This window comes from Taudactylus pleione, unplaced genomic scaffold, assembly GCF_031769625.1.
Source record: "Taudactylus pleione unplaced genomic scaffold, aTauple2 ptg000612l, whole genome shotgun sequence".
NCBI classification, from domain to species: Eukaryota; Metazoa; Chordata; class Amphibia; order Anura; family Myobatrachidae; genus Taudactylus; species Taudactylus pleione.
In genome coordinates this window covers 2,033,696-2,055,039 of record NW_028285014.1, presented here as the reverse complement: position 1 = coordinate 2,055,039, position 21,344 = coordinate 2,033,696, and the positions used below count along the sequence as shown (strand labels likewise).

Sequence of the window (21,344 nt, the reverse complement as noted above, 5' to 3'; positions counted from 1 at the left end):
CTGGGAGAGGAAAGATTGAAAGACTGTGGATGTCCTGAGCATACTTCTCAATGTCGGTCATTTTGAGTGTAAAACATAACCAAAGAGCAAGAAAATATTGTCAGAAGTGGGATTGGAACCCACGCCTCTTTACAGAGACCAGAATTCCCACTAACTGGAAGAGTAGAATCTTGAGTCTGGCGCCTTAGACCGCTCGGCCATCCTGACAAGCACATCCGTATGTCCGAACCTGCTGTCTGTTAGGGTTTATCAATTTACTATTTATATTTTTAATTGTGATTTTGACAAATAATTTGGACTTGTTGAAAAAGGGGTCATTAAATCAAGATCTTAGATTAATGCATTTCCTCTAAAAGCTGTTTCTAAAATAACATTATTTAGGAAAAATGGCTCAAGCTAAAGTGTTATCCTTCAAAATTACTGTTGCCACCCTTTACTAAGGTCTTCATCCTAGCAGAACAGATTAGTTTGTCTTAGAAGTAAATTGTATATCATGTTATATGTAAAGTCTAAGAGCCTTAAAATACTTTCGATGCCAATTATTCTTGTGTTTTATGTTTAGATTACTGAATACTAAAAGAATGTAGTGCAAACAATACTTATTCTTCAAAGGAAGAGATGTACAAGAACACGAGGACATGCACTGAAACTGGAGGGAGGTAGACTTAGAGGAAATTTGAAGAAAAATTACTTCACAGAAAGGGTAGTTGATAAATAGAAAAGCCTCCCATCCAATGTTGTTGAAGCTAAACGGTGAAACAATTTAAACACGCTTCGGATAGGCATAAGAATATCCTTAAGAGAAATGTAAGGAGCAAATATGGTTGAAGTTGCCTAAAGGATACATGAAAAGGAGCAGACTACATGGGCCAAGTGGTTCTTATCTGCCATCAAATTCTGTTTCTATGTAATACATTATTTCAATAGCCAATTTCTATATGAACTGAACTTTAGAATTTTAAAACTAATCATAGTGTCTTTATCATTTAAGAATAATTTAATTAATTTAACTCTAATGTAATTTGATCTTGATTGGAATGCAGATGGGAAAATCGATCAATTCTTAGGTCTTTAAAAGTTTCTATGCCCTGTAATTCATTCAATCATTGTGCTTCATATTGCTGAGAAATAAATGGGATCAAGATATCAATGTCTGGGAGAGGAAAGATTGAAAGACTGTGGATGTCCTGAGCATACTTCTCAATGTCAGTCATTTTGAGTGTAAAACATAACCAAAGAGTAAGAAAATATTGTCAGAAGTGGGATTTGAACCCACGCCTCTTTACAGAGACCTGAATTCCCATTAACTGGAAGAGTAGAATCTTGAGTCTGGTGTCTTAGACCGCTCGGCCATCCTGACATGCACATCAGTATGTCCAAACCTGCTTCCTGTTAGGGTTTATCATTTTACTATTTATATTTTTGATTGTGATTTTGACAAATAATTTGGCCTTGTTGAAAATGGGGTCATTAAATCAAGATCTTAGATTAATGCATTTCCTCTAAAAGCTGTTTCTTAAATAACATTAATTAGGAAAAATGGCTCAAGCTAAAGTGTTATCCTTCAAAATTACTGTTGCCACCCTTTACTAAGGTCTTCATGCTAGCAGAACAGTTTAGTTTGTCATAGAAGTAAATTGTATATCACGTTATATGTAAAGTCTAAGAGCCTTAAAATACTTTCAATGCCAATTATTCTTGTGTTTTATGTTTAGATTACTGAATACTAAAAGAATGTTGTGCAAACAATACTTATTCTTCAAAGGAAGAGATGTACAAGAACACGAGGACATGCACTGAAACTGGAGGGAGGTAGACTTAGAGGAAATTTGATGAAAAATTACTTCACAGAAAGGGTAGTTGATAAATAGAAAAGCCTCCCATCCGATGTTGTTGAAGCTAAACGGTGAAACAATTTAAACACGCTTCGGATAGGCATAAGAATATCCTTAAGAGAAATGTAAGGAGCAAATAGGGTTGAAGTTGCCTAAAGGATACATGAAAAGGAGCAGACTACATGGGCCAAGTGGTTCTTATCTGCCATCAAATTCTGTTTCTATGTAATACATTATTTCAATAGCCAATTTCTATATGAACTGAACTTTAGAATTTTAAAACTAATCATAGTGTCTTTATCATTTAAGAATAATTTAATTAATTTAACTCTAATGTAATTTGATCTTGATTGGAATGCAGATGGGAAAATCGATCAATTCTTAGGTCTTTAAAAGTTTCTATGCCCTTTAATTCATTCAATCATTGTGCTTCATATTGCTGAGAAATAAATGGGATCAAGATATCAATGTCTGGGAGAGGAAAGATTGAAAGACTGTGGATGTCCTGAGCATACTTCTCAATGTCGGTCATTTTGAGTGTAAAACATAACCAAAGAGTAAGAAAATATTGTCTGAAGTGGGATTTGAACCCCCGCCTCTTTACAGAGACGAGAATTTTCATTAACTGGAAGAGTAGAATCTTGAGTCTGGCGCCTTAGACCACTCGGCCATCCTGACAAGCACATCAGTATATCCGAACCTGCTTCCTGTTAGGGTTTATCATTTTACTATTTATATTTTTGATTGTGATTTTGACAAATAATTTGGCCTCGTTGAAAATGGGGTCATTAAATCAAGATCTTAGATTAATGCATTTCCTCTAAAAGCTGTTTCTTAAATAACATTAATTAGGAAAAATGGCTCAAGCTAAAGTGTTATCCTTCAAAATTACTGTTGCCACCCTTTACTAAGGTCTTCATCCTAGCAGAACAGATTAGTTTGTCTTAGAAGTAAATTGTATATCACGTTATATGTAAAGTCTAAGAGCCTTAAAATACTTTCGATGCCAATTATTCTTGTGTTTTATGTTTAGATTACTGAATACTAAAAGAATGTTGTGCAAACAATTCTTATTCTTCAAAGGAAGAGATGTACAAGAACACGAGGACATGCACTGAAACTGGAGGGAGGTAGACTTAGAGGAAATTTGATGAAAAATTACTTCACAGAAAGGGTAGTTGATAAATAGAAAAGCCTCCCATCCGATGTTGTTGAAGCTAAACGGTGAAACAATTTAAACACGCTTCGGATAGGCATAAGAATATCCTTAAGAGTAATGTAAGGAGCAAATAGGGTTGAAGTTGCCTAAAGGATACATGAAAAGGAGCAGACTACATGGGCCAAGTGGTTCTTATCTGCCATCAAATTCTGTTTCTATGTAATACATTATTTCAATAGCCAATTTCTATATGAACTGAACTTTAGAATTTTAAAACTAATCATAGTGTCTTTATCATTTAAGAATAATTTAATTAATTTAACTCTAATGTAATTTGATCTTGATTGGAATGCAGATGGGAAAATCGATCAATTCTTAGGTCTTTAAAAGTTTCTATGCCCTTTAATTCATTCAATCATTGTGCTTCATATTGCTGAGAAATAAATGGGATCAAGATATCAATGTCTGGGAGAGGAAAGATTGAAAGACTGTGGATGTCCTGAGCATACTTCTCAATGTTGGTCATTTTGAGTGTAAAACATAACCAAAGAGTAAGAAAATATTGTCAGAAGTGGGATTTGAACCCACACCTCTTTACAGAGACCAGAATTCCCATTAACTGGAAGAGTAGAATCTTGAGTCTGGCGCCTTAGACCACTCGGCCATCCTGACAAGCACATCAGTATATCCGAACCTGCTTCCTGTTAGGGTTTATCATTTTACTATTTATATTTTTGATTGTGATTTTGACAAATAATTTGTACTTGTTGAAAAAGGGGTCATTAAATCAAGATCTTAGATTTATGCATTTCCTCTAAAAGCTGTTTCTTAAATAACATTATTTAGGAAAAATGGCTCAAGCTAAAGTGTTATCCTTCAAAATTACTGTTGCCACCCTTTACTAAAGTCTTCATCCTAGCAGAACAGATTAGTTTGTCTTAGGAGAAAATTGTATATCATGTTATATGTAAAGTCTAAGAGCCTTAAAATACTTTCGATGCCAATTATTCTTGTGTTTTATGTTTAGATTACTGAATACTAAAAGAATGTTGTGCAAACAATATTTATTCTTCAAAGGAAGAGATGTACAAGAACATGAGGACATGCACTGAAACTGAAGGGAGGTATACTTAGAGGAAATTTGAAGAAAAATTACTTCACAGAAAGGGTAATTGATAAATAGAAAAGCCTCCCATCCGATGTTGTTGAAGCTAAATGGTGAAACAATTTAAATATGCTTGGGATAGGCATAAGAATATCCTTAAAAGAAATGTAAGGAGCAAATAGAGTTGAAGTTGACTAAAGGATACATGAAAAGTAGCAGACTACGTGGGCCAAGTGGTTCTTATCTGCCATCAAATTCTGTTTCTATGTAAAACATTATTTCAACCGCCAATTTCTACATGAACTGAACTTTAGAATTTTAAAACTAATCATAGTGTCTTTATCATTTAAGAATAATTTAATTAATTTAAGTCAAATGTAATTTGATCTTGATTGGAATGTAGATGGGAAAATCGATCAATTCTTAGGTCTTTAAAAGTTTCTATGCCCTTTAATTCATTCAATCATTGTGCTTCATATTGCTTAGAAATAAATGGGATCAAGATATCAATGTCTAGGAGAGGAAAGATTGAAAGACTGTGGATGTCCTGAGCATACTTCTCAATGTCAGTCATTTTGAGTGTAAAACATAACCAAAGAGCAAAAATATATTGTCAGAAGTGGGATTTGAACCCATGCCTCTTTACAGAGACCAGAATTCCCATTAACTGGAAGAGTAAAATCTTGAGTCTGGTGTCTTAGACCGCTCGGGCATCCTGACAAGCACATCAGCATGTCCAAACCTGCTTCCTGTTAGGGTTTATCATTTTACTATTTATATTTTTGATTGTGATTTTGACAAATAATTTGGCCTTGTTGAAAAAGGGGTCATTAAATCAAGATCTTAGATTAATGCATTTCCTCTAAAAGCTGTTTCTTAAATAACATTATTTAGGAAAAATGGCTCAAGCTAAAGTGTTATCCTTCAAAATTACGGTTGCCACCCTTTACTAAGGTCTTCATCCTAGCAGAACCGATTAGTTTGTCTTAGAAGTAAATTGTATATCACGTTATATGTAAAGTCTAAGACCCTTAAAATACTTTCGATGCCAATTATTCTTGTGTTTTATGTTTAGATTACTGAATACTAAAAGAATGTTGTGCAAACAATACTTATTCTTCAAAGGAAGAGATGTACAAGAACACGAGGACATGCACTGAAACTGGAGGGAGGTAGACTTAGAGGAAATTTGAAGAAAAATTACGTCACAGAAAGGGTAGTTGATAAATAGAAAAGCCTCCCATCCGATGTTGTTGAAGCTAAACGGTGAAACAATTTAAACACGCTTCGGATAGGCATAAGAATATCCTTAAGAGAAATGTAAGGAGCAAATATGGTTGAAGTTGCCTAAAGGATACATGAAAAGGAGCAGACTACATGGGCCAAGTGGTTCTTATCTGCCATCAAATTCTGTTTCTATGTAATACATTATTTCAATAGCCAATTTCTATATGAACTGAACTTTAGAATTTTAAAACTAATCATAGTGTCTTTATCATTTAAGAATAATTTAATTAATTTAACTCTAATGTAATTTGATCTTGATTGGAATGCAGATGGGAAAATCGATCAATTCTTAGGTCTTTAAAAGTTTCTATGCCCTGTAATTCATTCAATCATTGTGCTTCATATTGCTGAGAAATAAATGGGATCAAGATATCAATGTCTGGGAGAGGAAAGATTGAAAGACTGTGGATGTCCTGAGCATACTTCTCAATGTCAGTCATTTTGAGTGTAAAACATAACCAAAGAGTAAGAAAATATTGTCAGAAGTGGGATTTGAACCCACGCCTCTTTACAGAGACCTGAATTCCCATTAACTGGAAGAGTAGAATCTTGAGTCTGGTGTCTTAGACCGCTCGGCCATCCTGACATGCACATCAGTATGTCCAAACCTGCTTCCTGTTAGGGTTTATCATTTTACTATTTATATTTTTGATTGTGATTTTGACAAATAATTTGGCCTTGTTGAAAATGGGGTCATTAAATCAAGATCTTAGATTAATGCATTTCCTCTAAAAGCTGTTTCTTAAATAACATTAATTAGGAAAAATGGCTCAAGCTAAAGTGTTATCCTTCAAAATTACTGTTGCCACCCTTTACTAAGGTCTTCATGCTAGCAGAACAGTTTAGTTTGTCATAGAAGTAAATTGTATATCACGTTATATGTAAAGTCTAAGAGCCTTAAAATACTTTCAATGCCAATTATTCTTGTGTTTTATGTTTAGATTACTGAATACTAAAAGAATGTTGTGCAAACAATACTTATTCTTCAAAGGAAGAGATGTACAAGAACACGAGGACATGCACTGAAACTGGAGGGAGGTAGACTTAGAGGAAATTTGATGAAAAATTACTTCACAGAAAGGGTAGTTGATAAATAGAAAAGCCTCCCATCCGATGTTGTTGAAGCTAAACGGTGAAACAATTTAAACACGCTTCGGATAGGCATAAGAATATCCTTAAGAGAAATGTAAGGAGCAAATAGGGTTGAAGTTGCCTAAAGGATACATGAAAAGGAGCAGACTACATGGGCCAAGTGGTTCTTATCTGCCATCAAATTCTGTTTCTATGTAATACATTATTTCAATAGCCAATTTCTATATGAACTGAACTTTAGAATTTTAAAACTAATCATAGTGTCTTTATCATTTAAGAATAATTTAATTAATTTAACTCTAATGTAATTTGATCTTGATTGGAATGCAGATGGGAAAATCGATCAATTCTTAGGTCTTTAAAAGTTTCTATGCCCTTTAATTCATTCAATCATTGTGCTTCATATTGCTGAGAAATAAATGGGATCAAGATATCAATGTCTGGGAGAGGAAAGATTGAAAGACTGTGGATGTCCTGAGCATACTTCTCAATGTTGGTCATTTTGAGTGTAAAACATAACCAAAGAGTAAGAAAATATTGTCAGAAGTGGGATTTGAACCCACGCCTCTTTACAGAGACCAGAATTCCCATTAACTGGAAGAGTAGAATCTTGAGTCTGGCGCCTTAGACCACTCGGCCATCCTGACAAGCACATCAGTATATCCGAACCTGCTTCCTGTTAGGGTTTATCATTTTACTATTTATATTTTTGATTGTGATTTTGACAAATAATTTGTACTTGTTGAAAAAGGGGTCATTAAATCAAGATCTTAGATTTATGCATTTCCTCTAAAAGCTGTTTCTTAAATAACATTATTTAGGAAAAATGGCTCAAGCTAAAGTGTTATCCTTCAAAATTACTGTTGCCACCCTTTACTAAAGTCTTCATCCTAGCAGAACAGATTAGTTTGTCTTAGGAGAAAATTGTATATCATGTTATATGTAAAGTCTAAGAGCCTTAAAATACTTTCGATGCCAATTATTCTTGTGTTTTATGTTTAGATTACTGAATACTAAAAGAATGTTGTGCAAACAATATTTATTCTTCAAAGGAAGAGATGTACAAGAACATGAGGACATGCACTGAAACTGAAGGGAGGTATACTTAGAGGAAATTTGAAGAAAAATTACTTCACAGAAAGGGTAATTGATAAATAGAAAAGCCTCCCATCCGATGTTGTTGAAGCTAAATGGTGAAACAATTTAAATACGCTTGGGATAGGCATAAGAATATCCTTAAAAGAAATGTAAGGAGCAAATAGAGTTGAAGTTGACTAAAGGATACATGAAAAGTAGCAGACTACGTGGGCCAAGTGGTTCTTATCTGCCATCAAATTCTGTTTCTATGTAAAACATTATTTCAACCGCCAATTTCTACATGAACTGAACTTTAGAATTTTAAAACTAATCATAGTGTCTTTATCATTTAAGAATAATTTAATTAATTTAAGTCAAATGTAATTTGATCTTGATTGGAATGTAGATGGGAAAATCGATCAATTCTTAGGTCTTTAAAAGTTTCTATGCCCTTTAATTCATTCAATCATTGTGCTTCATATTGCTTAGAAATAAATGGGATCAAGATATCAATGTCTAGGAGAGGAAAGATTGAAAGACTGTGGATGTCCTGAGCATACTTCTCAATGTCAGTCATTTTGAGTGTAAAACATAACCAAAGAGCAAAAATATATTGTCAGAAGTGGGATTTGAACCCATGCCTCTTTACAGAGACCAGAATTCCCATTAACTGGAAGAGTAAAATCTTGAGTCTGGTGTCTTAGACCGCTCGGGCATCCTGACAAGCACATCAGCATGTCCAAACCTGCTTCCTGTTAGGGTTTATCATTTTACTATTTATATTTTTGATTGTGATTTTGACAAATAATTTGGCCTTGTTGAAAAAGGGGTCATTAAATCAAGATCTTAGATTAATGCATTTCCTCTAAAAGCTGTTTCTTAAATAACATTATTTAGGAAAAATGGCTCAAGCTAAAGTGTTATCCTTCAAAATTACGGTTGCCACCCTTTACTAAGGTCTTCATCCTAGCAGAACCGATTAGTTTGTCTTAGAAGTAAATTGTATATCACGTTATATGTAAAGTCTAAGACCCTTAAAATACTTTCGATGCCAATTATTCTTCTGTTTTATGTTTAGATTACTGAATACTAAAAGAATGTTGTGCAAACAATACTTATTCTTCAAAGGAAGAGATGTACAAGAACACGAGGACATGCACTGAAACTGGAGGGAGGTAGACTTAGAGGAAATTTGAAGAAAAATTACGTCACAGAAAGGGTAGTTGATAAATAGAAAAGCCTCCCATCCGATGTTGTTGAAGCTAAATAGTGAAACAATTTAAACATGCTTGGGATAGGCATAAGAATATCCTTAAGAGAAATGTAAGGAGCAAATAGGATTGAAGTTGCCTAAAGGATACATGAAAAGGAGCAGGCTACGTGGGCCAAGTGGTTCTTATCTGCCATCAAATTCTGTTTCTATGTAAAACATTATTTCAACAGTCAATTTCTACATGAACTGAACTTTAGAATTTTAAAACTAATCATAGTGTCTTTATCATTTAAGAATAATTTAATTAATTTAATTCTAATGTAATTTGATCTTGATTGGAATGTAGATGGGAAAATCGATCAATTCTTAGGTCTTTAACAGTTTCTATGCCCTTTAATTAATTCAATCATTGTGCTTCATATAGCTTAGAAATAAATGGGATCAAGATATCAATGTCTGGGAGAGGAAAGATTGAAAGACTGTGGATGTCCTGAGCATACTTCTCAATGTCGGTCATTTTGAGTGTAAAACATAACCAAAGAGCAAGAAAATATTGTCAGAAGTGGGATTTGAACCCATGCCTCTTTACAGAGATGAGAATTCCCACTAACTGGAAGAGTAGAATCTTGAGTCTGGCGCCTTAGACCGCTCGGCCATCCTGACAAGCACATCCGTATGTCCGAACCTGCTGTCTGTTAGGGTTTATCAATTTACTATTTATATTTTTGATTGTGATTTTGACAAATAATTTGGACTTGTTGAAAAAGGGGTCATTAAATCAAGATCTTAGATTAATGCATTTCCTCTAAAAGCTGTTTCTAAAATAACATTATTTAGGAAAAATGGCTCAAGCTAAAGTGTTATCCTTCAAAATTACTGTTGCCACCCTTTACTAAGGTCTTCATCCTAGCAGAACAGATTAGTTTGTCTTAGAAGTAAATTGTATATCATGTTATATGTAAAGTCTAAGAGCCTTAAAATACTTTCGATGCCAATTATTCTTGTGTTTTATGTTTAGATTACTGAATACTAAAAGAATGTAGTGCAAACAATACTTATTCTTCAAAGGAAGAGATGTACAAGAACACGAGGACATGCACTGAAACTGGAGGGAGGTAGACTTAGAGGAAATTTGAAGAAAAATTACTTCACAGAAAGGGTAGTTGATAAATAGAAAAGCCTCCCATCCAATGTTGTTGAAGCTAAACGGTGAAACAATTTAAACACGCTTCGGATAGGCATAAGAATATCCTTAAGAGAAATGTAAGGAGCAAATATGGTTGAAGTTGCCTAAAGGATACATGAAAAGGAGCAGACTACATGGGCCAAGTGGTTCTTATCTGCCATCAAATTCTGTTTCTATGTAATACATTATTTCAATAGCCAATTTCTATATGAACTGAACTTTAGAATTTTAAAACTAATCATAGTGTCTTTATCATTTAAGAATAATTTAATTAATTTAACTCTAATGTAATTTGATCTTGATTGGAATGCAGATGGGAAAATCGATCAATTCTTAGGTCTTTAAAAGTTTCTATGCCCTTTAATTCATTCAATCATTGTGCTTCATATTGCTGAGAAATAAATGGGATCAAGATATCAATGTCTGGGAGAGGAAAGATTGAAAGACTGTGGATGTCCTGAGCATACTTCTCAATGTCAGTCATTTTGAGTGTAAAACATAACCAAAGAGTAAGAAAATGTTGTCAGAAGTGGGATTTGAACCCACGCCTCTTTACAGAGACCTGAATTCCCATTAACTGGAAGAGTAGAATCTTGAGTCTGGTGTCTTAGACCGCTCGGCCATCCTGACATGCACATCAGTATGTCCAAACCTGCTTCCTGTTAGGGTTTATCATTTTACTATTTATATTTTTGATTGTGATTTTGACAAATAATTTGGCCTTGTTGAAAATGGGGTCATTAAATCAAGATCTTAGATTAATGCATTTCCTCTAAAAGCTGTTTCTTAAATAACATTAATTAAGAAAAATGGCTCAAGCTAAAGTGTTATCCTTCAAAATTACTGTTGCCACCCTTTACTAAGGTCTTCATGCTAGCAGAACAGTTTAGTTTGTCATAGAAGTAAATTGTATATCACGTTATATGTAAAGTCTAAGAGCCTTAAAATACTTTCAATGCCAATTATTCTTGTGTTTTATGTTTAGATTACTGAATACTAAAAGAATGTTGTGCAAACAATACTTATTCTTCAAAGGAAGAGATGTACAAGAACACGAGGACATGCACTGAAACTGGAGGGAGGTAGACTTAGAGGAAATTTGATGAAAAATTACTTCACAGAAAGGGTAGTTGATAAATAGAAAAGCCTCCCATCCGATGTTGTTGAAGCTAAACGGTGAAACAATTTAAACACGCTTCGGATAGGCATAAGAATATCCTTAAGAGAAATGTAAGGAGCAAATAGGGTTGAAGTTGGCTAAAGGATACATGAAAAGGAGCAGACTACATGGGCCAAGTGGTTCTTATCTGCCATCAAATTCTGTTTCTATGTAATACATTATTTCAATAGCCAATTTCTACATGAACTGAACTTTAGAATTTTTCAATTAATCATAGTGTCTTTATCATTTAAGAATAATTTAATTAATTTAACTCTAATGTAATTTGATCTTGATTGGAATGCAGATGGGAAAATCGATCAATTCTTAGGTCTTTAAAAGTTTCTATGCCCTTTAATTCATTCAATCATTGTGCTTCATATTGCTGAGAAATAAATGGGATCAAGATATCAATGTCTGGGAGAGGAAAGATTGAAAGACTGTGGATGTCCTGAGCATACTTCTCAATGTTGGTCATTTTGAGTGTAAAACATAACCAAAGAGTAAGAAAATATTGTCAGAAGTGGGATTTGAACCCATGCCTCTTTACAGAGACCAGAATTCCCATTAACTGGAAGAGTAGAATCTTGAGTCTGGCGCCTGACAAGCACATCAGTATATCCGAACCTGCTTCCTGTTAGGGTTTATCATTTTACTATTTATATTTTTGATTGTGATTTTGACAAATAATTTGGACTTGTTGAAAAAGGGGTCATTAAATCAAGATCTTAGATTAATGCATTTCCTCTAAAAGCTGTTTCTTAAATAACATTATTTAGGAAAAATGGCTCAAGCTAAAGTGTTATCCTTCAAAATTACTGTTGCCACCCTTTACTAAGGTCTTCATCCTAGCAGAACAGATTAGTTTGTCTTAGAAGTAAATTGTATATCACGTTATATGTAAAGTCTAAGAGCCTTAAAATACTTTCGATGCCAATTATTCTTGTGTTTTATGTTTAGATTACTGAATACTAAAAGAATGTTGTGCAAACAATTCTTATTCTTCAAAGGAAGAGATGTACAAGAACACGAGGACATGCACTGAAACTGGAGGGAGGTAGACTTAGAGGAAATTTGATGAAAAATTACTTCACAGAAAGGGTAGTTGATAAATAGAAAAGCCTCCCATCCGATGTTGTTGAAGCTAAACGGTGAAACAATTTAAACACGCTTCGGATAGGCATAAGAATATCCTTAAGAGAAATGTAAGGAGCAAATAGGGTTGAAGTTGCCTAAAGGATACATGAAAAGGAGCAGACTACATGGGCCAAGTGGTTCTTATCTGCCATCAAGTTCTGTTTCTATGTAATACATTATTTCAATAGCCAATTTCTACATGAACTGAACTTTAGAATTTTAAAACTAATCATAGTGTCTTTATTATTTAAGAATAATTTAATTAATTTAACTCTAATGTAATTTGATCTTGATTGGAATGTAGATGGGAAAATCGATCAATTCTTAGGTCTTTAAAAGTTTCTATGCCCTTTAATTCATTCAATCATTGTGCTTCATATTGCTTAGAAATAAATGGGATCAAGATATCAATGTCTGGGAGAGGAAAGATTGAAAGACTGTGGATGTCCTGAGCATACTTCTCAATGTCAGTCATTTTGAGTGTAAAACATAACCAAAGAGCAAAAATACATTGTCAGAAGTGGGATTTGAACCCACGCCTCTTTACAGAGACCAGAATTCCCATTAACTGGAAGAGTAGAATCTTGAGTCTGGCGCCTTAGACCGCTCGGCCATCCTGACAAGCACATCCGTAAGTCCGAACCTGCTGTCTGTTAGGGTTTATCAATTTACTATTTATATTTTTGATTGTGATTTTGACAAATAATTTGGACTTGTTGAAAAAGGGGTCATTAAATCAAGATCTTAGATTAATGCATTTCCTCTAAAAGCTGTTTCTAAAATAACATTATTTAGGAAAAATGGCTCAAGCTAAAGTGTTATCCTTCAAAATTACTGTTGCCACCCTTTACTAAGGTCTTCATCCTAGCAGAACAGATTAGTTTGTCTTAGAAGTAAATTGTATATCATGTTATATGTAAAGTCTAAGAGCCTTAAAATACTTTCGATGCCAATTATTCTTGTGTTTTATGTTTAGATTACTGAATACTAAAAGAATGTAGTGCAAACAATACTTATTCTTCAAAGGAAGAGATGTACAAGAACACGAGGACATGCACTGAAACTGGAGGGAGGTAGACTTAGAGGAAATTTGAAGAAAAATTACTTCACAGAAAGGGTAGTTGATAAATAGAAAAGCCTCCCATCCAATGTTGTTGAAGCTAAACGGTGAAACAATTTAAACACGCTTCGGATAGGCATAAGAATATCCTTAAGAGAAATGTAAGGAGCAAATATGGTTGAAGTTGCCTAAAGGATACATGAAAAGGAGCAGACTACATGGGCCAAGTGGTTCTTATCTGCCATCAAATTCTGTTTCTATGTAATACATTATTTCAATAGCCAATTTCTATATGAACTGAACTTTAGAATTTTAAAACTAATCATAGTGTCTTTATCATTTAAGAATAATTTAATTAATTTAACTCTAATGTAATTTGATCTTGATTGGAATGCAGATGGGAAAATCGATCAATTCTTAGGTCTTTAAAAGTTTCTATGCCCTTTAATTCATTCAATCATTGTGCTTCATATTGCTGAGAAATAAATGGGATCAAGATATCAATGTCTGGGAGAGGAAAGATTGAAAGACTGTGGATGTCCTGAGCATACTTCTCAATGTCAGTCATTTTGAGTGTAAAACATAACCAAAGAGTAAGAAAATGTTGTCAGAAGTGGGATTTGAACCCACGCCTCTTTACAGAGACCTGAATTCCCATTAACTGGAAGAGTAGAATCTTGAGTCTGGTGTCTTAGACCGCTCGGCCATCCTGACATGCACATCAGTATGTCCAAACCTGCTTCCTGTTAGGGTTTATCATTTTACTATTTATATTTTTGATTGTGATTTTGACAAATAATTTGGCCTTGTTGAAAATGGGGTCATTAAATCAAGATCTTAGATTAATGCATTTCCTCTAAAAGCTGTTTCTTAAATAACATTAATTAGGAAAAATGGCTCAAGCTAAAGTGTTATCCTTCAAAATTACTGTTGCCACCCTTTACTAAGGTCTTCATGCTAGCAGAACAGTTTAGTTTGTCATAGAAGTAAATTGTATATCACGTTATATGTAAAGTCTAAGAGCCTTAAAATACTTTCAATGCCAATTATTCTTGTGTTTTATGTTTAGATTACTGAATACTAAAAGAATGTTGTGCAAACAATACTTATTCTTCAAAGGAAGAGATGTACAAGAACACGAGGACATGCACTGAAACTGGAGGGAGGTAGACTTAGAGGAAATTTGATGAAAAATTACTTCACAGAAAGGGTAGTTGATAAATAGAAAAGCCTCCCATCCGATGTTGTTGAAGCTAAACGGTGAAACAATTTAAACACGCTTCGGATAGGCATAAGAATATCCTTAAGAGAAATGTAAGGAGCAAATAGGGTTGAAGTTGGCTAAAGGATACATGAAAAGGAGCAGACTACATGGGCCAAGTGGTTCTTATCTGCCATCAAATTCTGTTTCTATGTAATACATTATTTCAATAGCCAATTTCTACATGAACTGAACTTTAGAATTTTTCAATTAATCATAGTGTCTTTATCATTTAAGAATAATTTAATTAATTTAACTCTAATGTAATTTGATCTTGATTGGAATGCAGATGGGAAAATCGATCAATTCTTAGGTCTTTAAAAGTTTCTATGCCCTTTAATTCATTCAATCATTGTGCTTCATATTGCTGAGAAATAAATGGGATCAAGATATCAATGTCTGGGAGAGGAAAGATTGAAAGACTGTGGATGTCCTGAGCATACTTCTCAATGTTGGTCATTTTGAGTGTAAAACATAACCAAAGAGTAAGAAAATATTGTCAGAAGTGGGATTTGAACCCACGCCTCTTTACAGAGACCAGAATTCCCATTAACTGGAAGAGTAGAATCTTGAGTCTGGCGCCTGACAAGCACATCAGTATATCCGAACCTGCTTCCTGTTAGGGTTTATCATTTTACTATTTATATTTTTGATTGTGATTTTGACAAATAATTTGGACTTGTTGAAAAAGGGGTCATTAAATCAAGATCTTAGATTAATGCATTTCCTCTAAAAGCTGTTTCTTAAATAACATTATTTAGGAAAAATGGCTCAAGCTAAAGTGTTATCCTTCAAAATTACTGTTGCCACCCTTTACTAAGGTCTTCATCCTAGCAGAACAGATTAGTTTGTCTTAGAAGTAAATTGTATATCACGTTATATGTAAAGTCTAAGAGCCTTAAAATACTTTCGATGCCAATTATTCTTGTGTTTTATGTTTAGATTACTGAATACTAAAAGAATGTTGTGCAAACAATTCTTATTCTTCAAAGGAAGAGATGTACAAGAACACGAGGACATGCACTGAAACTGGAGGGAGGTAGACTTAGAGGAAATTTGATGAAAAATTACTTCACAGAAAGGGTAGTTGATAAATAGAAAAGCCTCCCATCCGATGTTGTTGAAGCTAAACGGTGAAACAATTTAAACACGCTTCGGATAGGCATAAGAATATCCTTAAGAGAAATGTAAGGAGCAAATAGGGTTGAAGTTGCCTAAAGGATACATGAAAAGGAGCAGACTACATGGGCCAAGTGGTTCTTATCTGCCATCAAGTTCTGTTTCTATGTAATACATTATTTCAATAGCCAATTTCTACATGAACTGAACTTTAGAATTTTAAAACTAATCATAGTGTCTTTATTATTTAAGAATAATTTAATTAATTTAACTCTAATGTAATTTGATCTTGATTGGAATGTAGATGGGAAAATCGATCAATTCTTAGGTCTTTAAAAGTTTCTATGCCCTTTAATTCATTCAATCATTGTGCTTCATATTGCTTAGAAATAAATGGGATCAAGATATCAATGTCTGGGAGAGGAAAGATTGAAAGACTGTGGATGTCCTGAGCATACTTCTCAATGTCAGTCATTTTGAGTGTAAAACATAACCAAAGAGCAAAAATACATTGTCAGAAGTGGGATTTGAACCCACGCCTCTTTACAGAGACCAGAATTCCCATTAACTGGAAGAGTAGAATCTTGAGTCTGGCGCCTTAGACCGCTCGGCCATCCTGACAAGCACATCCGTAAGTCCGAACCTGCTGTCTGTTAGGGTTTATCAATTTACTATTTATATTTTTGATTGTGATTTTGACAAATAATTTGGACTTGTTGAAAAAGGGGTCATTAAATCAAGATCTTAGATTAATGCATTTCCTCTAAAAGCTGTTTCTAAAATAACATTATTTAGGAAAAATGGCTCAAGCTAAAGTGTTATCCTTCAAAATTACTGTTGCCACCCTTTACTAAGGTCTTCATCCTAGCAGAACAGATTAGTTTGTCTTAGAAGTAAATTGTATATCATGTTATATGTAAAGTCTAAGAGCCTTAAAATACTTTCAATGCCAATTATTCTTGTGTTTTATGTTTAGATTACTGAATACTAAAAGAATGTAGTGCAAACAATACTTATTCTTCAAAGGAAGAGATGTACAAGAACACGAGGACATGCACTGAAACTGGAGGGAGGTAGACTTAGAGGAAATTTGAAGAAAAATTACTTCACAGAAAGGGTAGTTGATAAATAGAAAAGCCTCCCATCCAATGTTGTTGAAGCTAAACGGTGAAACAATTTAAACACGCTTCGGATAGGCATAAGAATATCCTTAAGAGAAATGTAAGGAGCAAATAGGGTTGAAGTTGCCTAAAGGATACATGAAAAGGAGCAGACTACATGGGCCAAGTGGTTCTTATCTGCCATCAAGTTCTGTTTCTATGTAATACATTATTTCAATAGCCAATTTCTACATGAACTGAACTTTAGAATTTTAAAACTAATCATAGTGTCTTTATTATTTAAGAATAATTTAATTAATTTAACTCTAATGTAATTTGATCTTGATTGGAATGTAGATGGGAAAATCGATCAATTCTTAGGTCTTTAAAAGTTTCTATGCCCTTTAATTCATTCAATCATTGTGCTTCATATTGCTTAGAAATAAATGGGATCAAGATATCAATGTCTGGGAGAGGAAAGATTGAAAGACTGTGGATGTCCTGAGCATACTTCTCAATGTCAGTCATTTTGAGTGTAAAACATAACCAAAGAGCAAAAATACATTGTCAGAAGTGGGATTTGAAACCACGCCTCTTTACAGAGACCAGAATTCCCATTAACTGGAAGAGTAAAATCTTGAGTCTGGTGTCTTAGACCGCTCGGCCATCCTGACAAGCACATCAGTATGTCCAAACCTGCTTCCTGTTAGGGTTTATCATTTTACTATTTATATTTTTGATTGTGATTTTGACAAATAATTTGGCCTTGTTGAAAATGGGGTCATTAAATCAAGATCTTAGATTAATGCATTTCCTCTAAAAGCTGTTTCTTAAATAACATTAATTAGGAAAAATGGCTCAAGCTAAAGTGTTATCCTTCAAAATTACTGTTGCCACCCTTTACTAAGGTCTTCATCCTAGCAGAACAGATTAGTTTGTCTTAGAAGTAAATTGTATATCACGTTATATGTAAAGTCTAAGAGCCTTAAAATACTTTCGATGCCAATTATTCTTGTGTTTTATGTTTAGATTACTGAATACTAAAAGAATGTTGTGTAAACAATTCTTATTCTTCAAAGGAAGAGATGTACAAGAACACGAGGACATGCACTGAAACTGGAGGGAGGTAGACTTAGAGGAAATTTGATGAAAAATTACTTCACAGAAAGGGTAGTTGATAAATAGAAAAGCCTCCCATCCGATGTTGTTGAAGCTAAACGGTGAAACAATTTAAACACGCTTCGGATAGGCATAAGAATATCCTTAAGAGTAATGTAAGGAGCAAATAGGGTTGAAGTTGCCTAAAGGATACATGAAAAGGAGCAGACTACATGGGCCAAGTGGTTCTTATCTGCCATCAAATTCTGTTTCTATGTAATACATTATTTCAATAGCCAATTTCTATATGAACTGAACTTTAGAATTTTAAAACTAATCATAGTGTCTTTATCATTTAAGAATAATTTAATTAATTTAACTCTAATGTAATTTGATCTTGATTGGAATGCAGATGGGAAAATCGATCAATTCTTAGGTCTTTAAAAGTTTCTATGCCCTTTAATTCATTCAATCATTGTGCTTCATATTGCTGAGAAATAAATGGGATCAAGATATCAATGTCTGGGAGAGGAAAGATTGAAAGACTGTGGATGTCCTGAGCATACTTCTCAATGTTGGTCATTTTGAGTGTAAAACATAACCAAAGAGTAAGAAAATATTGTCAGAAGTGGGATTTGAACCCACGCCTCTTTACAGAGACCAGAATTCCCATTAACTGGAAGAGTAGAATCTTGAGTCTGGCGTCTTAGACCACTCGGCCATCCTGACAAGCACATCAGTATATCCGAACCTGCTTCCTGTTAGGGTTTATCATTTTACTATTTATATTTTTGATTGTGATTTTGACAAATAATTTGTACTTGTTGAAAAAGGGGTCATTAAATCAAGATCTTAGATTTATGCATTTCCTCTAAAAGCTGTTTCTTAAATAACATTATTTAGGAAAAATGGCTCAAGCTAAAGTGTTATCCTTCAAAATTACTGTTGCCACCCTTTACTAAAGTCTTCATCCTAGCAGAACAGATTAGTTTGTCTTAGGAGAAAATTGTATATCATGTTATATGTAAAGTCTAAGAGCCTTAAAATACTTTCGATGCCAATTATTCTTGTGTTTTATGTTTAGATTACTGAATACTAAAAGAATGTTGTGCAAACAATATTTATTCTTCAAAGGAAGAGATGTACAAGAACATGAGGACATGCACTGAAACTGAAGGGAGGTATACTTAGAGGAAATTTGAAGAAAAATTACTTCACAGAAAGGGTAATTGATAAATAGAAAAGCCTCCCATCCGATGTTGTTGAAGCTAAATGGTGAAACAATTTAAATACGCTTGGGATAGGCATAAGAATATCCTTAAAAGAAATGTAAGGAGCAAATAGAGTTGAAGTTGACTAAAGGATACATGAAAAGTAGCAGACTACGTGGGCCAAGTGGTTCTTATCTGCCATCAAATTCTGTTTCTATGTAAAACATTATTTCAACCGCCAATTTCTACATGAACTGAACTTTAGAATTTTAAAACTAATCATAGTGTCTTTATCATTTAAGAATAATTTAATTAATTTAAGTCAAATGTAATTTGATCTTGATTGGAATGTAGATGGGAAAATCGATCAATTCTTAGGTCTTTAAAAGTTTCTATGCCCTTTAATTCATTCAATCATTGTGCTTCATATTGCTTAGAAATAAATGGGATCAAGATATCAATGTCTAGGAGAGGAAAGATTGAAAGACTGTGGATGTCCTGAGCATACTTCTCAATGTCAGTCATTTTGAGTGTAAAACATAACCAAAGAGCAAAAATATATTGTCAGAAGTGGGATTTGAACCCACGCCTCTTTACAGAGACCAGAATTCCCATTAACTGGAAGAGTAAAATCTTGAGTCTGGTGTCTTAGACCGCTCGGCCATCCTGACAAGCACATCAGCATGTCCAAACCTGCTTCCTGTTAGGGTTTATCATTTTACTATTTATATTTTTGATTGTGATTTTGACAAATAATTTGGCCTTGTTGAAAAAGGGGTCATTAAATCAAGATCTTAGATTAATGCATTTCCTCTAAAAGCTGTTTCTTAAATAACATTATTTAGGAAAAATGGCTCAAGCTAAAGTGTTATCCTTCAAAATTACGGTTGCCACCCTTTACTAAGGTCTTCATCCTAGCAGAACCGATTAGTTTGTCTTAGAAGTAAATTGTATATCACGTTATATGTAAAGTCTAAGACCCTTAAAATACTTTCGATGCCAATTATTCTTGTGTTTTATGTTTAGATTACTGAATACTAAAAGAATGTTGTGCAAACAATACTTATTCTTCAAAGGAAGAGATGTACAAGAACACGAGGACATGCACTGAAACTGGAGGGAGGTAGACTTAGAGGAAATTTGAAGAAAAATTACGTCACAGAAAGGGTAGTTGATAAATAGAAAAGCCTCCCATCCGATGTTGTTGAAGCTAAATAGTGAAACAATTTAAACATGCTTGGGATAGGCATAAGAATATCCTTAAGAGAAATGTAAGGAGCAAATAGGATTGAAGTTGCCTAAAGGATACATGAAAAGGAGCAGGCTACGTGGGCCAAGTGGTTCTTATCTGCCATCAAATTCTGTTTCTATGTAAAACATTATTTCAACAGTCAATTTCTACATGAACTGAACTTTAGAATTTTAAAACTAATCATAGTGTCTTTATCATTTAAGAATAATTTAATTAATTTAAGTCTAATGTAATTTGATCTTGATTGGAATGTAGATGGGAAAATCGATCAATTCTTAGGTCTTTAACAGTTTCTATGCCCTTTAATTAATTCAATCATTGTGCTTCATATAGCTTAGAAATAAATGGGATCAAGATATCAATGTCTGGGAGAGGAAAGATTGAAAGACTGTGGATGTCCTGAGCATACTTCTCAATGTCGGTCATTTTGAGTGTAAAACATAACCAAAGAGCAAGAAAATATTGTCAGAAGTGGGATTTGAACCCACGCCTCTTTACAGAGACGAGAATTCCCACTAACTGGAAGAGTAGAATCTTGAGTCTGGCGCCTTAGACCGCTCGGCCATCCTGACAAGCACATCCGTATGTCCGAACTAGCTGTCTGTTAGGGTTTATCAATTTACTATTTATATTTTTGATTGTGATTTTGACAAATAATTTGGACTTGTTGAAAAAGGGGTCATTAAATCAAGATCTTAGATTAATGCATTTCCTCTAAAAGCTGTTTCTAAAATAACATTATTTAGGAAAAATGGCTCAAGCTAAAGTGTTATCCTTCAAAATTACTGTTGCCACCCTTTACTAAGGTCTTCATCCTAGCAGAACAGATTAGTTTGTCTTAGAAGTAAATTGTATATCATGTTATATGTAAAGTCTAAGAGCCTTAAAATACTTTCGATGCCAATTATTCTTGTGTTTTATGTTTAGATTACTGAATACTAAAAGAATGTTGTGCAAACAATACTTATTCTTCAAAGGAAGAGATGTACAAGA

General features: G+C 33.8%; 8 non-coding genes across 8 annotated transcripts; all 8 read right to left on the bottom strand.

Annotated features, from left to right (window-relative positions):
* Window positions 1-98: 98 nt before the first annotated feature.
* Window positions 99-207, bottom strand: TRNAL-CAA (transfer RNA leucine (anticodon CAA)). Its single transcript has 2 exons — window positions 170-207; window positions 99-144 (listed from the first exon to the last, which is right to left on the bottom strand). It is a non-coding gene; the product is annotated as a tRNA-Leu (tRNA).
* Window positions 208-3,557: 3,350 nt separating this feature from the next.
* On the bottom strand, window positions 3,558-3,666 carry TRNAL-CAA (transfer RNA leucine (anticodon CAA)). Its single transcript has 2 exons — window positions 3,629-3,666; window positions 3,558-3,603 (listed from the first exon to the last, which is right to left on the bottom strand). It is a non-coding gene; the product is annotated as a tRNA-Leu (tRNA).
* A 3,350-nt stretch (window positions 3,667-7,016) lies between these two features.
* TRNAL-CAA (transfer RNA leucine (anticodon CAA)) lies at window positions 7,017-7,125 on the bottom strand. Its single transcript has 2 exons — window positions 7,088-7,125; window positions 7,017-7,062 (listed from the first exon to the last, which is right to left on the bottom strand). It is a non-coding gene; the product is annotated as a tRNA-Leu (tRNA).
* Window positions 7,126-12,762: 5,637 nt separating this feature from the next.
* Window positions 12,763-12,871, bottom strand: TRNAL-CAA (transfer RNA leucine (anticodon CAA)). Its single transcript has 2 exons — window positions 12,834-12,871; window positions 12,763-12,808 (listed from the first exon to the last, which is right to left on the bottom strand). It is a non-coding gene; the product is annotated as a tRNA-Leu (tRNA).
* Window positions 12,872-16,202: 3,331 nt separating this feature from the next.
* On the bottom strand, window positions 16,203-16,311 carry TRNAL-CAA (transfer RNA leucine (anticodon CAA)). The gene is made up of 2 exons: window positions 16,274-16,311; window positions 16,203-16,248 (listed from the first exon to the last, which is right to left on the bottom strand). It is a non-coding gene; the product is annotated as a tRNA-Leu (tRNA).
* Window positions 16,312-18,508: 2,197 nt separating this feature from the next.
* Window positions 18,509-18,617, bottom strand: TRNAL-CAA (transfer RNA leucine (anticodon CAA)). The gene is made up of 2 exons: window positions 18,580-18,617; window positions 18,509-18,554 (listed from the first exon to the last, which is right to left on the bottom strand). It is a non-coding gene; the product is annotated as a tRNA-Leu (tRNA).
* Window positions 18,618-19,661: 1,044 nt separating this feature from the next.
* TRNAL-CAA (transfer RNA leucine (anticodon CAA)) lies at window positions 19,662-19,770 on the bottom strand. The gene is made up of 2 exons: window positions 19,733-19,770; window positions 19,662-19,707 (listed from the first exon to the last, which is right to left on the bottom strand). It is a non-coding gene; the product is annotated as a tRNA-Leu (tRNA).
* A 1,044-nt stretch (window positions 19,771-20,814) lies between these two features.
* On the bottom strand, window positions 20,815-20,923 carry TRNAL-CAA (transfer RNA leucine (anticodon CAA)). Its single transcript has 2 exons — window positions 20,886-20,923; window positions 20,815-20,860 (listed from the first exon to the last, which is right to left on the bottom strand). It is a non-coding gene; the product is annotated as a tRNA-Leu (tRNA).
* Window positions 20,924-21,344: the final 421 nt, after the last annotated feature.